Consider the following 15,777-nt stretch of genomic DNA (forward strand, 5'->3'; position numbering starts at 1 on the left):
TTTATTAAAAAAAAAAAAAAGAGGCACATAAAAGGAGAGGAATCCAGCAATAAGATGAAGCAGGAGTTGTGTGAAATGCAAGGAGTGGGAGAACACAGTGTCATGGAATATAAACTGCAGAGTAGAAGCAGGTGTCCAAAGAGGGCTGCATCAACTTTGACTTTCAGTTTGAAAGAGCTTGGCTGTGTTATAGGCTGAGAAGGAGTCTGATGGAGTGGAGAGGCAGAAGAGGGACCAGAAAGGGGACAGTCTTCTCTCCCTGGATGGCAAGATCCATCTAACAGCAGGCCCAGGTTTGTCTTTTCACCCCTTCACTTCCAGACCTAGCAAAGGGCTGTGTATAGCATTTCAGAAATGTTTGTTGAATGAATGAACGAACAATTTAAATAATTAATACTTAAAAGATCCCAGAGAAGATGGGAGGAAATGAGATGCAGAGTGCAGATGGTTGAGATCAGCCCTGGTCAAGAGGAGGGTCATCTATTTCTTTGAAACTGGAATCACTAGCACTGAGAATGTTGCTAAAACAGAAGAGACACTCAAATGTGGATTAAATGAATGAAATTATATTTAGGGTGTTATCAAAACATAGCTCATGGGCTTCCCTGGTGGTGCAGTGGTTGGGAGTCCGCCTGCCGGTGCAGGGGACACAGGTTCGTGCCCTGGTCCAGGAGGGTCCCACGTGCTGCAGAGCGGCTGGGCCCGTGGGCCATGGCCGCTGGGCCTGCGTGTCCGGGGCCTGTGCTCCGCAACGGGAGAGGCCGCAGCACTGAGAGGCCCGCATGCCGCAAAAAAAACCCAAAAAACAAAAGAACATAGCTCATCTCATCAGTGTTCCTTAATTTCATAGTTAGAAAATTCTATTTAAAAAATAATAAGTCTAGTAAACTAAACTGAACTTTGGTCATCAACAATGGTTTTGCAGTAGACATGCTGAAACAGCCTTCTCTTGATTTTTCACCATGAATAGCAGAAGCCTTTCTCCGTTGATGCTTTAAATGTTATGCCTGAAAAAGGAAACTGATTATTGAGCATTGTAGAAATAAAGTTATTTTCAAATACGATGAAGATTCTCATGTTGCTACAATGCAGGATATATTCATGGATAAATAAAGGTGAATGCATAAAAATAAGAATGAAATGTGGAAATTTGCTCTTCTAACTTGGTGTTAATACCAAGGATGAGGATAGAGACCACAGGAAGAAAAGAGAGAGATTGTTAAGAAAGTCTTTTGAAAATAAAAGAATCCTGTGACTGAGAAAAAAGAAATATAAATTCTGTATATTTAAGAAATATAAATTCTGTAGAAAATTCAGAAATCCCTTAGGAGGGTTTACGTTTTCCATTTGTGTCCTCCAAGTGCCATCCAAGGCAACTGGGTAACCCTGGGCTCCAGATAAGAGCAGATTCTGCACCACACAGCTCTCTGTCACAGAAATGCCAGCCATCACATTTCCCTCTGGATTTGAGTTTTCTTCTCTGACTTGGAAAGTCTGCATTTCCGCAGACACTGGCTTCTATATTCCAGCTGAAATATCACTTTGTTCCCTGTCCAGGATTCCACTGACAGGAATGCAAAGCCAGTCATTTTCAAATGAAGTGACTGTTCCTACAGGTTAGGGAACACTGGAGAATCGTGACATCGTCCCAAATTGTTCAGTGAATAAACTTGTTTAGCTATTTCCCCAGATTCCTAATCAAACACCAATTTTCTCCCAGCCTCACTCCCACCCAATATTTGGATAATAAGGGATGATAAAAGAATTTCTTTTCCTTCCATTCCCATTGTCCCTACATGGTCAGCCAGAACTGAATAATTGCAATAACTTGGAAAACTACTACAATTTCCAGACTGTTTTCTCCCATGTCTGATCCAGTCTGTACCACACTGCCAGAGAAATCTTCCAAACATATACATTATTTACCATTTCAAAGCCCTGCTCAAGAACCTACAATGGCTCCTACTGCCTTCCACATCAAGTCTTTAATTCCTTTGTGCAGCTTTTAAGACCCTCAGAATTTGGCTCCACTGCTACTTATTTATACTCCTGCCCTCCCAGGCCCCCTCCTCATGGACAGAACCATCTCCTTTCTGCAGGGCCCTGATGCCTAGCCTGTGCTATCTCCACTCCCCGACCAGTTGATATGTCTTTCTCCCTGCTCCAACGCCCTCCCAACTCCTCCTAGATCCCTCCAGGGATCCAAGTTAAGCTCCACGCCTTCCACAGGGTTGTCCAACTCTTCCAGTCCCTGTTGAGCACTCTTCCTGCCAGGGGCAGACAAAGTCAAAACGAGGTAATATTTGGGAGGGGGAGGGTACTTAATTGTGCTTTGTTTGGAGGGCCCGTTTGGAAATATGTCTTAAATTTCTTTCTGTGTTTCCTATATAACCTAGGGAAGGGCAAGGCAAGTAGTAGATGTAAACACTTGCTGAGTTCTTGATTGTATAGTATGTACCTGTCCTTTAGCTCTGAGGCCACAGAACTTTATCTCTGGTTGAATGTCAGCAGCTGGAGAACCGGTTACTAACATTCTTACTACAAACCCAATTGTCACATTACATCTTTAGCAAATGCAAATCTATAACTGGTTGAGTCAGAGAAACTTCTGTAACTTCATTCAGTGTTAACCAAAATGTAATGTTTGCCTCTGGCAAGTTTCACTGTTTTCTCATTTATGTGCAGTTGGATTGGAATCCATGCTCTATTTTAAAGGTGATAAAAAGCTAATGAGAAGAAATGATGGGGAGTTTATGGCTGTGGAACTTTAAGTTTCGGTCAACCCCAACTCCTAAATTCATGTATTCATGTTGCCTGAAAGTCTTTCCATGACCTCATTTAGTGTCTGTTTAATACTTTCGACTCACTGAGGAGAGACACAACTGATGTGGAAAGAAATGGAACTCTGGACTCTTGGTTTAACTTTAAAGTTAAACATCTTCCTTCCTCAGATGCTTACAGAAGATCCAGGCCTTTCGTAGACTCTCCTCAGTCTGTTTCTTCAATCATTTCAAATATTAGAATTAGCTTCCCCCTGGATTTTTATTCTAAATGTTAATGATACATTAACAGAAAAACCAGAAATAAATAGCGTCATATTTTTGGTTTTCTGTGATTATTTATGTCTCTGCCTTCAGAATGAAATCATTTCCTTCCTGCCTCATCAGAAGGCTGAATTTAGGTAACAGAGTGTAGCTGTGGACCTAAGCGAGATTTCAAAACAGAAAAAGAATTTCACAGCTGACTATGCTTGTCTCCATTGCCATTACCAGTCTGTCTTTGTTGAATGCTGGCCCTGTGCTCCCTGGAAACCGCATATTCCTCCCTCAAGACCCAATTTAAATGTCTTTCAGTGAAATCTCCTCTAGCTCCCCAGGCAGAGCTGGGCCTCTCTTCTTCATATTCCAAATATTTATTGAGCACCTGCTTTCCGTTACTCAGTCCCTTATGCTCTTGCCATAATGCACTTTCTGGAGTCTGTCAGTCCAACTCCTCTCACTCGACCTGCACAGGTGAGTAGTACTATGTTTCACTCACTTTCATACCCACCTACATAATGCCTAGCATGGCTCTGTGGAATGATTTACACCATAAACTACAGGAGGCACTGGTTCCAGAGAAGCTGCTCGAGTAACATCAAAGATGGATGGATCAATTCATCTGGGCTGTTTCGAAGTGCAAGAGTCTGTTTGGGCTCCTGGCCACCAGCAATGAAGGGAATGGATGGGGAAAGGGAGTTGAAGGCCTGAGAGTTTGCGCCACCAACAGAGACCATCTAAATAGCTCCTGAATTCGCCTGCTATTGCCTTTCAATTACCACTGCCTCTGACTTCTTCGGGCCTTCCTCCTGTCTTGCCTGAATTTACTAATGAGCTTTAAACTGGTCTCAACTCTAGTATAGGATTCTATTACTCCCTAGTCTCCTGTGATCCATCTATAACATGACTATGGGACGAATCTTTCTAAAAACCAATTCAATATTCGTTTGCTTAAAATCCTTTTAGTACTTAAAATCTTGCAGTCACACACGCACACACAGGCATTCACGCGTGCGTGGGCACACAATACGCACATGCACACACATATGGCCTTCAGTCTGAAATCCAGATCCCTTTTTGTGATGTTCAAGTCTATCCATGATCCAGCCCTTCCTTTCTTGTCACCGTGACCCCTCCATGCACACCCTGCTCTCAGTAGTTCTTAGCTACTGGAAGTTATCTGAAATTTCCAAAGTATCATAACTTGATGCCTTGGCATACGATGGTCTTTCTTCCTGGAACAAAACCCACTGCATCACTCTTACTCGACTTACTCTAACTCAACTTTCAGGTTATAGCTAAAGTGGCACCTCACTGGAGATGCTTTCCTTGACCACTCCCTGCTGCCTGGCTGGGTTAGGTACCCAATGCACGAGCTGCCACACCACCATGCATTCCTCCAGCTCAGAATGTCTCACGTGGTACTGCACCTGTCTGGCTCCACCAGGACACTGAACTCTTTGCAGACTGGCTCTCCTTCTTATTTGCATCTGTCACTGCCTCAGTGGGTCCTTCCCTGGCCATCCCACTTAAAAGAACACACACATTTGTCTGTGAACACACACACACACACACACACACACACACGTTCCCTGTTCCCATTCCCTGCTTTATATTTCTCTCCATAACATCTATCACTTTCTAATATACTATATAATTTACTAACTTATTTTGTTTATCACCTATTTCTCCACTAGAGGTAAACTGCAGGAGGGCAAGAATTTGAAAGCCCATATTTTTCTGAACTGTCTTCAATTTCCCTGGTCTCATAATTTTCCATTCTACCTGGCTCTAATGTTGAGTCCCCAAGAAATAACCCCTCGCACCTTTCCCAGGGAAACTGCTGGGGTCCTTTGGTTCTTGCTTGTGACTACCCATATCACCAATATACTGTTTTGCTAAAAGCTGAAGCCCAGAATGCCTGAAACTGCTCTGGTTTCTGTTGCCAGAATTTCCATTACCTGCTCTCAGACTGACTCCTTTTCTTCGTCACTTTGAAGCAGCTGCTTTAGAGGTTGTCTTCCTTGCTGCCCATCAAGTTAATAAAGAGGAACCTTTTATTCCTCTATTTGTTTTTTGTTTGTTTGGATTTTCTGCTTATTTCAACACGTCTGTTTCCTCCACTGCTGGATTCGGAGAGTCTAGAACAATGCCTGACAGAGAGCAGGTGTCTATGAAATATTTGTCAAATAATAGAATTTGTATCTTCAGTGTTTACTATGACACCTGGCACATAATAGGCCCTCAATACATGTTAACTGAATAAACTAACAAAGGATTGGAAGAAACAGGGATGCAGAATTACATCAAGGAAGTAGATGAAAATGCAATTCTAGATTCTTTCTTTCTCATATTCTACACCTAATCAATCATCAAGTGGTCAGTTCACTTCTTAAAAACCTTCCTAATATTTTCTTTTCTTTCCTGCCACTTCTACTACCTAATTCATGCCCCTGTTATCTCTATCCTGGACTATGAGTTCCCATGCCTTCGGTCTTGCTCTTCTCCAATCCAGCCTACTCTTAGTGACATTGCTAAAATGTGTCTAGGAGTATCCCTCCCCTGATTGGTGAATCCCACTATCTGAGGGATCGAGTTTAGATTCCTCTGCAAGAACAAGGCCCTTCACGACCCGGCTCCTTTCCATCCTCCCCCTCTACTCTGCTTCCACCCTACTCCACAGGTACTCTGCACTCTGGCCACTTCCAAACTACTGCAGTTCTTTAAGGAGCTCTTTTGTGTTTCTGTGCCTCTGTTCTCTTTGCTTGGAACAGTGCTCATCTACTTTGTAGACCTGAGGAACTGTTGTTTATCTTCCAAAATTTCGCTTAAATGTCACTTCCTCTTTGACTCCAAGTAAAATCTGTTGCTCCTTCCTACGTTTCTCAAGGCCCTCATCACCCTGTAAGTGTCATCGGTTGCTCCTGTGTCTGTGTTCCTCCCTCTCAGGACTATGTCTTATGCACCTTTGTATATACAGAACTCAGCTCCACGGTTGGCATCCAGTAAGGGAAAAATAAATATTTTTTATTACAAAGACTTACATACTAAGCTAAATGAATCAAAGTCCTGCTTTGTGAAAATCAGTCAATTTTTAGTCTTTATGAAGCCCATCTGGCATATTTCAAATTCTAATGACAGTTATGGATTCTTGGTTGAAACTTCCTCTGTGGGTTTCGTGGTCAATGATTTTTAAGGATTTTCTTGGGTTAAATTTTATGTTTTTATGCTAAGAAGCCCTTTCCGAGGCAGACCTTTCTACCCACATTTTTCTCCTTCTGTATTATGCGCGGTTTATACAACTTGTAGAAAGCCAGGTTGTTTTATAGGTTCAAAACCACAGAGTAATGTTCCTCGTTTTGTACCTGATTCATTCTACACGGTGGTATTAATGCTCTGGCGATTCTCCTGAGCTGTCACTGGGACTGGGCTCACTGCTATCCTGAAGTTAAAGCTGAGAATTTGAGCATGGGCTTTTTCTAAACCCTAAGAAGGTAGGTTTAGGGATTTTAAAAAGACTCAGCCCACCCTCAAAAGCTGATGTTAACATGAAGAGTTATTGCCGCCATCCCTCATCTTAGTTTATGACAAATTGTACTTTTGGAAGTTCCTGCAACTATTATTGCCTCTTCTTTCTGCTTAAAAAGCAAAATGGAAAATAAAACAATGAAAAATACAATTAGCTTAAAGATAATTTACCAAAGAGAATTGATAATTTTAAGCAAACAAGGTAGAGTTAGACTGAGTTTTATCCCAAGAGTTATCTGTGAATGCAGAGTCAAGGAAAAAGACAAAAGTATATTCCAAGACTGGAATTCAGAAGAGACAGGATGGGGTAATGGAATGAAAGGGCAAGACAAGGGCACTGATGGGCAGCAAGGATGATGGCCTGAAGTGTCAAGAAAACAAAGCAGAGCAGAGTAGGTGAGACTCGGCTACTCAGGAAAATAAGTCATGAATATTCCATGTTCCTATCTAGGCACATTTATTAAAGGTACCACACCAAATTCATCACCATCTGTGTACTCAGGGTAGCGTGCCAGTCAGAGACACATCGCACGTCATGTCTTATTCTCAACTAACAGCACAACTTCAGTGATTCCACAGCAAATCCAAAACATTGAAATATAGTCAATATCATCCCTGAATTATATATCTGAAAGTCACATTATAAAAAAAAGATTACAGCAAGACTGAAAAACTTTGAAAGTACAACTATTCTGTTATGAATCTTAAAAACTTGGCTGTGCAGAGACAAAATGAAAATGATCTTCAACCCGAGATGTTTAGAAAGGTAATGTTTTGTGGGTTAAGGACCACTTGAGCAGAAATGAGAACAATTGGCTGAAGGAGTTTCAGTGTTGTCTGAATAGAAAACATGAATTTCGACTGGGCACTTTCATTAGTGAAGTACTCAACCACGTCCACTGTGGAAATTCTCTGGGGTGGGTGGGCTTTCTCACCCCAGGCACTGACTTCCTTGGTTTGACTGCTACAGGTTGTCATCGTCATCTAGGGGGAAGCTGAATTGGAAGCCGGTGACTCTAATTTACTCATGTCATAATTTGCCTGGAGGTTTCTATTCCAAATGGTCTCCCAGCTTCCCTTCCAGGAAGAATTAAAAGCAGCTAATTCACCACTCCTGGACTTGACTGGAAGACCAGAATCGATGGACATGCTCTTTCAAGGGAGAAGAGCCTAATTTTGGAAATGCGAATATTTTAGGGGCGCCATAACATATATCTAAGGATGTTTCTTTCTTCCTGGTGAAACGTGCGACTTTCTATAAAAATATCCCAGACCCAAGCCTTCCATTTTCTCACACAAGGACATCTGGCCTTTTGAGAGGTTGTGTCGCTCTTGTGACAGAAGACTCTGTAGCATAAAGAACCCAGTACTCTCTGGGGAGTTTTTCATTCTGAGAACACACGAAGGACTCTCCAGTTCTCTCCCCCTCACAAGTACTCTAAAACTGTGCCGTACAGTGGAGTGGCCACAAGCCCCTGAAATGGGCTGGTCTGAATTGAGATGTGCTGGAAATGTACAATACATACCAGATTTCTAAGACTTAGTACCAAAAAAATGTAAAACATCTCATTAATAATTTCTTACATTGATTACTTGTTAATATGATAATATCCTATCATATGATGACACATTAGATCAAATGAAAAACACTGCTAAAATTGCTTTTACCTGTTTCTTTTTTTTAATGTGGCAACTAGAAAATTACAATTTTATATGTGTCATGCATTATATTCCTACTAGACAGCGTTCCATTAAAATTGTGAAAACCCAACCCTTTCTTAACTACTAGAGTCGGACGGAACCCAGCAGGCATGCCAGCTTTGAAAGGCTGAGCTGGAAATTTAGATTCTAGATACTGAGATGAAGAGTCACACAAACAACAAAGCAATAGGAGTTACCCTGGTGAGCAAGGTGATGGGCAAAGAAACAGACAAATAAACCATGAGGCCCAGGTTTCCATGGGTGTTTCAGGATGGAAGCTCTGGTTCTCAAAGTGTGGTCCTTTGACCAACAGCATCAGCATCAACTTGGAACCTGTTAGACATGCAAATCCTCAGGTCCCATCCTTGACCTACTGAATCAGAAACTTTGAGAGTGGGACCCAGCAAACTCTGTTTTAATAAGCCCTCCCAGGTGATCCTGACACACTCTTGATTTTAGAACCACTTCCATATCTCATGTAACATCTGCCTGCTCTGTGGGCTGCAATTAGCTGTCACCCCATTGAACAAGTGAAGAAGCTGTGTGATAAAGAAATGAAGAAACTTGCCACAATCACGTAACCTTAAGTGGTTAAAAAACAGAAAAATCAGGCTTTCAGTTCCTGTGTTTCTAATCCTAGGGTCGATACACTTAATCAGATGTAAAATCAATAAGAAAAACAAAAAGAAGAGAAACAGGGGATCTAGATCAGTGATTGTTAAGTTTTTTGGAGTCACCAACCTGAAAATCTGAGGAAACTCTGGTCCCTCTTCCACAAAAACGAACTTTAATGCAACACTGATATAACTTCAGGCCATTCGACCCCTTGAGGGTCCTGCCTGCCTTCAAATTTATAATCCCTCATCTAGAAACCCAAATTGGATGATGAGTCATTCTTGGTAGTAAATTAGTCCCCCTTTATAGGAATAGGGGTTTGCATGGATAATGCTTCCTACTAATATACACTGAAGGAAAAATTTTGTCTTAAATGTTTGCTAGTTGAGAACTGTGTTTCTTCTATTGGCTTAACTGGGAACAAAATGCTCATTAGTGGCTTATAACCTCAACTGCCTTTTAGCAGAGGAAGTAGCAGGCACCAAACTGATCCTGAAATCTAAAATAGGCTGGGTCTTGGGGACAGAGAGCCACGGACCTTGGTCACATTTGGCCGTAACATCAGAGTTTTGCTACAAAACGAGTAAAGGACCTTGCTTGTAGCGTCTGTCTCTGCCATTTGAGGATAGTGTTAATGACAGGAATTTCTGCCTGCGATAGCTTTGGAGCAAATCAGGCTGAAAAAATTAATGTGCAATAAACGTGCCTTTGTGTTGGCAGCACAGAGGCTATTTGCAGAGTGTGAAGCTGTTTGATAAGCACAGCACAGCTCATTTTTAACCTGACTTGAAACTTTTATAATTTATTCCCAGACAATGGTGATCAAATGCTTGGGGCTTGTGGTAAAGGAGAGGCTGGTCTCTTTTTATCCACCTGCAAAAATAAAGCTGAACATTTGTTCTTTCATAAAAGGGAAAATCGGTTGTCTTTGGTATTGGTATTGGTAAATCCTTATTGTTTCTTTAATAAGTAGTTCTACATTTCAGAAGATAGGAAAGTATTAAGGGTGAATACATACCTCTATTCATTCGGCATTATGCCTTAAAGTAACAGGCAGTCACTGATGTAAATGGATTGAGTTCTGAAAGTTTGTACTTGGGAAATTTTTTCCATAAAAAATATAAATAATATTTATTACGTATATTGGCCTTGTTTTTTCCTAACTACATGAAATATTAAACATGTCTTTGGAATCACCCTGCAAAACCTAACCATTATTCATGGCACTATTTCCATGGGGCAATACAATTAATGTTAGAAACCTATTTAAACCTACCACTGGCAAAAAGAGAGACTTTTACTACCTTCTGTGACTCTGGAAGATAGATCAGGGATTTTTCTTTTCATGGGTTCTGGTGGAAGCACTTTTTCCTTCCCTCTGACAGCTAGTTTTACAAGCGGGAGGGGATTCGCCCCCTGGTGGTGATCACATATAAGCATGAAATATTCATAAACCAGGTGTTCACTCATTACAAACTGCTTATGCATTCCTTCACTCCTCCACCATGAGATTTTAAAATACATCTTTATATCTCCCCAAACATCTAGAGCATTAGCTTGCATCTGGAAGACAATCTGCAAGTTTGTTGAATAATTATTAATGACACTGACTCTTCAGTGACGATTGAACAAGACTGAATGACATTCTTGCAAGCTCCTGGTATAAAATCATAAGCAAAAGAGATTTTCTTCCAATATGAGTGCACCGATATAGGATTTACTTTAAAGTGGCTCCCAACAGTACTAATAAATTTCTAACAAACTAGTCCCTAAGTTGAAATTTCTGTGCCCAGCTTTTGCAAACACCACACCCTACACACACACACACACACACACACACACACACACACACACACACACACACACACACACACACACACACCCTACATATCACATTTAATGTTCCAGTTAAACTGGTCTTCTTGTCATTCCCCGGACACAATTTTCACTGCCCCTCCCCCTTTGCCTTTATTTATGGTTTTCCTTTGGCCCTACTGCCTAGAAGGGATTCCCTTTTTCTTTCTATATTCCCTTAAATCTCATGGTCTAACACTCCTATCTTCTAGCAATATGAAGAATAATTATTCCACCTTTCTTTCCTGAGATATATTGAGAACCTAGAATATCCAATGTTGGGGACATTGTGATCTATTTTGTCTTAAAAAATGAAAACAGAAAACAAATCAAAAACATTTTGTCTGAACTACCCTGCCTAAATAATTAACATCTCCTTATATTTTAGCTTATCTCTAGCTTTCTATTCCACACAGTCCAAAACTTTATTATATAACATCTTGTTCAGATGTTTCTAAACTAGATTATAAGTTCCTGGGCTGAAAACTTTTCCTAAACTTCTTGTACTTCTTCATTTATTAATTTACTCCAGGGATTGCTTACCACATTTATTCATTCGTTTACCTAATTCACTCATTCAATGAGCACCGATGAAACATAAATCAGATATTTTGATAATATATTTGGTTTATTGTGCTTAGTACAGGGCTATTTTTCATTATCTGTGAGATGGAAAGCTTGTTGCTATAAAATCAAACAAAAGTAACCATTAAATGGTGTTTGCCAATATCCTGACATAATGATCCTGGTTCTGCTTCAGTTTAGCATAATCCCCTTACATCTAGTTGAGATCTTACTGTATGTGTCAGCCAAGAGGTGTAGTGGGGAAAAACATGGACCTTGAGGAACAAGAGTGGAGATGTTCATACCTGAAAGCTTCAACTTTTCACTGTGAAACATGGTGCAATGTCACCCGCTGAGAATGAAGATGGCAGCAGGGAGCTTGGGACTTAAGGAAAAGTGAATAATCCCTGGGAGGAAAGCAAGAGACTGCTCCCTAGAGAAACACGAAAGGATTGCTTTGAAGGTCTCACTGAGATTTGGGGACCAAAAACATATAGTAACAACAATCTGTGTTTTCCTCCAGTAACATTCAGTACCTAGGGAGAGGAGCAGAAAAGACCAATTCTACGTTTAGCAGAGGTCAAGACTTGGAAGGCTGATACCATTGGAGGAAATAGTTGGAAAGAGACTTGTAGTCAGGGAAGGGAGGGAAGCAATGAGGTGAGGAGGAGCTTGAGGGACTGAAGAACTCAGTGGGGCACGGTGGGTGAAAGTTGGACCACTAAGGAGCTGTGGGCAGAGATTATTTTTGTATTGGAGTTTCCAGCTTCAGAAATGAAGCTGTTCTTGGTGAGAATGAGGTTGAGGATGGGTGGCTCATGGAGAATGGAAGTCCAGGTTTTGTAAGTTAAGGAGGTGAAGTTGAAGCTTGATGGATTGCTCACCAGATGTGAATGCTGTCTATAACTATGGCAGGAGCTCTGGAAGTCACGACTCCTGTGAGTCAGGTGCCAAAATCTTCAATAAATGAAGACTGGTGGGATGGGGAGAGTGGTAGAGCCACATGGCCATGAAACCCAAAGAAGGGCTATTAGAAAAATGCAAAAGGGAATTTTGCCTATTAGTGAAGCTTAACTGGTTTATAGTTTGCTTCATTTTATGAAGCTACTTAACTTTCCCATTTAATAAGTCAGAAAACATAAGTATGGCTGATAAGTGTGCCAACTGAAGAATGTCTCTAGCCATCCAGCTCTACAAGGATTGATTCATTAACCACTGAAGTTGCTGACCTTTAATACACCTTGAAAGGAGTTCAGGGTGGACATCAGGAACGAGACACTCTGTGCTCTGGGAAAACTGGCAGAACAGGCCTTTAGACAGTGTGATATTTTCAGGAGAAAGTTTTATGAACCCAAACTCATGCATCTTCCCGTACTTAGAAAAGCCCTAAAACCATTAACTAAGGTGCCCTAAAACCATTAACTAAGGTGTCTGTTCTTCATAACTAGCAACAAACTTCTACTGGGATGTGTGCTTGGTTGCTTGCACCCTCTTTGCCAAACTCACATATATACTGACCTCCCCTTTTACCTGTTGGAACAATTTATCAGAGCTATCTGAGAGGCTATCTCCTGGGCTATAGTCCTCAGTAAGACACTGAATAAACTCAACTCACAGCTTTTACATTATGCATTTTTTTAAGTTGACAAGTATATCAAACGTATACAAATTCAGAAATAAATACTTAGAAAAAAACTTAGTTCTATTGTTTTCTTTTAATGAGAGGCAATTTATCAGCCATCATACATTTCCTATCTCATTTAAAAATATCACAAACTGACATTTTGCTAATGTATTGCACTTAATCAAAATCATATTTTGTTTTATCTAAGCTTCGGGTAGCATTTAAGTGTTGTCCTGGGAAACTTGTTTACAAGGATTAAGCCCAAGATTAAATATTTTAATGACTAGATGGGGGGATGTTTTCTTTCTTCATCACTTCTCACCCAATTTAGGATATAAAGTATAAATCTTTTTGCAACAAAACTCCTTGAGAATCAGAGTCTGATTTCAAAACTAAGAAAATGTCATATTAAGTTTTTTAAACTTAAAACGGAAGGATAGTATGGAAACTCAAAGTGATAATGTTAAAGGCTAGGCATAAATCTTTATTTCTTCATCCCCTATAGGAGGAACTATAATCTACTGGTTAGAATTTCATTATAAGTGATCTCTATATTGTAAGAGAGCCCATAGAGAGGGCTGTCACCTCCATCATTTATGCTCCTTTAAATTCTCAAGAATATCACTGGACTTAGCTAAATAATAATCAGGTCACTACTGAGAACTGTTCCAGCTAAATAATAATCAGGTCACTACTGAGAATTGTTCCTTCTCAGCTAAGCAGTAACCAGGAAAGATCAAGGCATATAGCTACAATTCCAAGTGCATAAGGCACAAGCAAGTTGTTCTTCCAACTGTTCCCTTAAACTCTTGTGGATTTTTAGTGCATGGAACTGAATTAAATGACAGGAATTTGCAGAGATAACCAGCCCAGGTCTCTACAAAAAAAGAAAGAAAAAAAAAGAAGGAGGCAGTGAATCCCATTAGTATCAAGTCAGACATTTTGGTCGGGGCTGGGCAGGTTTGGTGAGGAATGGAACCAGACAGAAGAAGGGGCTGCACGTCTGTAGAGTTGGAATGGTGACCTGGTCCTGGCTGGTGCTCTCAGAGTTTCCACAGGACTATCCTGATGTGAACTTGAGCTTCCTGTTAGGCCCCTGAACTATGCAAGAATGCTTCCCAAGTGATAACCCTGGACTCCTGTGCCTCAGCCCAACTCTACACCTGCTCCTCCAGGCAAACTCTCCACCTCATCCGTCACCTCATCACTCTGAATAACTTCATGGAACACATTAGTTATGTGCCATGCATACTAAATTAAAATCTCTTTTAGGCCTCATCCCCACCAGCATCAAATGGGGTGATGTGGAAGTGGAGTTCCCTTGTGTCTTTGAGAAGGCTGAGGTTTACTTGAAGGTAAGTCTTCATCTTTGCCCTTCTCTGATTCCCCATGTGCATGCAATGGGAGTGAACAATGAGAAACCTGAGAGCTCTCTCAAGATTGTCAGGAATGCCATCTGAACCACCAACCACAATGGCTCTCCTACCCAAGATTATCCATGAAACTTTCACATCGTGGAGGACTCACCATCACAGTCCATGCCATCAACGCTACCCAGAGACTGATGGTGGCCCCTCTGGCAGACAATGGTGTGAGGGTCATGGTGCTGTCCTGAGCATCATCCTTGCAACCAAAGGCACTGCCAAGAGTGTGTTCTGGATATGACCTGCCATCTAGAGAGAGCTGCTAAATTCGACAACAAAAATGTGGTGGAGCAGGTGTCAGAGGGCCCCTGAAGGGCATCCTGGGCAACACTGAGGACTAGATGCTCTCCTATGACTTTAACAGAGTCACTCACTTCTCCACCTTGATGCAGGGCCTGGCATTACCCTCAGTGACCCTTTTGTTAAGCTTATTTGTTGGTATGAATTTGGCTACAGCAACCATGTGATAGACCTCATGGTCCATGTGGTTCCAAGGAGTAAGATTTCCCTGGAAAACAAGCCTAATAGCCTTGAGGTAGAGGGAGGTTCTCAGCTTCAGAGAAGTCCTTGCCTCACCTCTAGCCCCCACCACAGTGAGAAACTCCCATCCCCCACACAATTCCCATTCCAAGCACCTGAAGAACCCTACCTTGTCCGGTACCATCAGCACAATCAATATGATACACTGCACCCAGAGGAGGGAAATCTACATGAGTTCCCCTCTGAGAATCACATCCAAGCTCTTTAGTATGGCCTTTCTCTTCCTAATTGAGCTCTCAGATTACTTTTCTGTGCTCACTTCTAACCATTCATCCAACCCAATATCCTATACTTCAGCCATATTGACCTATTTGCTGCATTTTAACAACTCTGTTTTAGTGAATACTATTTCCTTTCCTTGAATGCTCTTTCTATGATCTTTGGCTACCTGACAGATGACAGCTAATCTTGAGGTAATTAATGTAACAGAGTGTCAAAGAAGGAAGTCAGAAAGGACTGTGGAGAAAGGTCTTGATAATGAAGAGTTAGCAGTATATTATTACTCACTGATAAGCAAATCACTGAAGATTATTGGTTGTGAAATAGCTAGACATATGATGTTACTGAATGACCCAAATGTCACCTCTTCTTCATTGTTTTCCCTATCCCCATTCCCCACCTCCTAGTAAAATATCTTCCTGCTAGAATTATTTCCTCCTCTACTATAATGAGAGAGCCAATCCATCACCTGTGAGGTCTTTCATTCCTAAGGTTCTAACAAAGAAATGAAGTTTCTTCACTTCTAAGGTTCTCATTTCTAAGGTTTACTTAGAAGGATTCCATTCCTTCCAGCCTCTTCTCTAAGTCCTTATAATATTATATTCATCTTTCCCTCTTTATTGGGGTCTTCCAGTCTATCTACAATTATGCACAGATGCCCCCACCCTGA

The 15,777-nt window shown here is 41.1% G+C and overlaps 1 pseudogene; it reads left to right on the forward strand.

The window, feature by feature from the left end:
- The first annotated feature begins 14,168 nt into the window (after positions 1-14,168).
- Positions 14,169-15,096, forward strand: LOC132477385 (glyceraldehyde-3-phosphate dehydrogenase-like; annotated as a pseudogene).
- Positions 15,097-15,777: the final 681 nt, after the last annotated feature.

Source organism: Mesoplodon densirostris, chromosome 17 (assembly GCF_025265405.1).
Source record: "Mesoplodon densirostris isolate mMesDen1 chromosome 17, mMesDen1 primary haplotype, whole genome shotgun sequence".
NCBI lineage: Eukaryota > Metazoa > Chordata > Mammalia > Artiodactyla > Ziphiidae > Mesoplodon > Mesoplodon densirostris.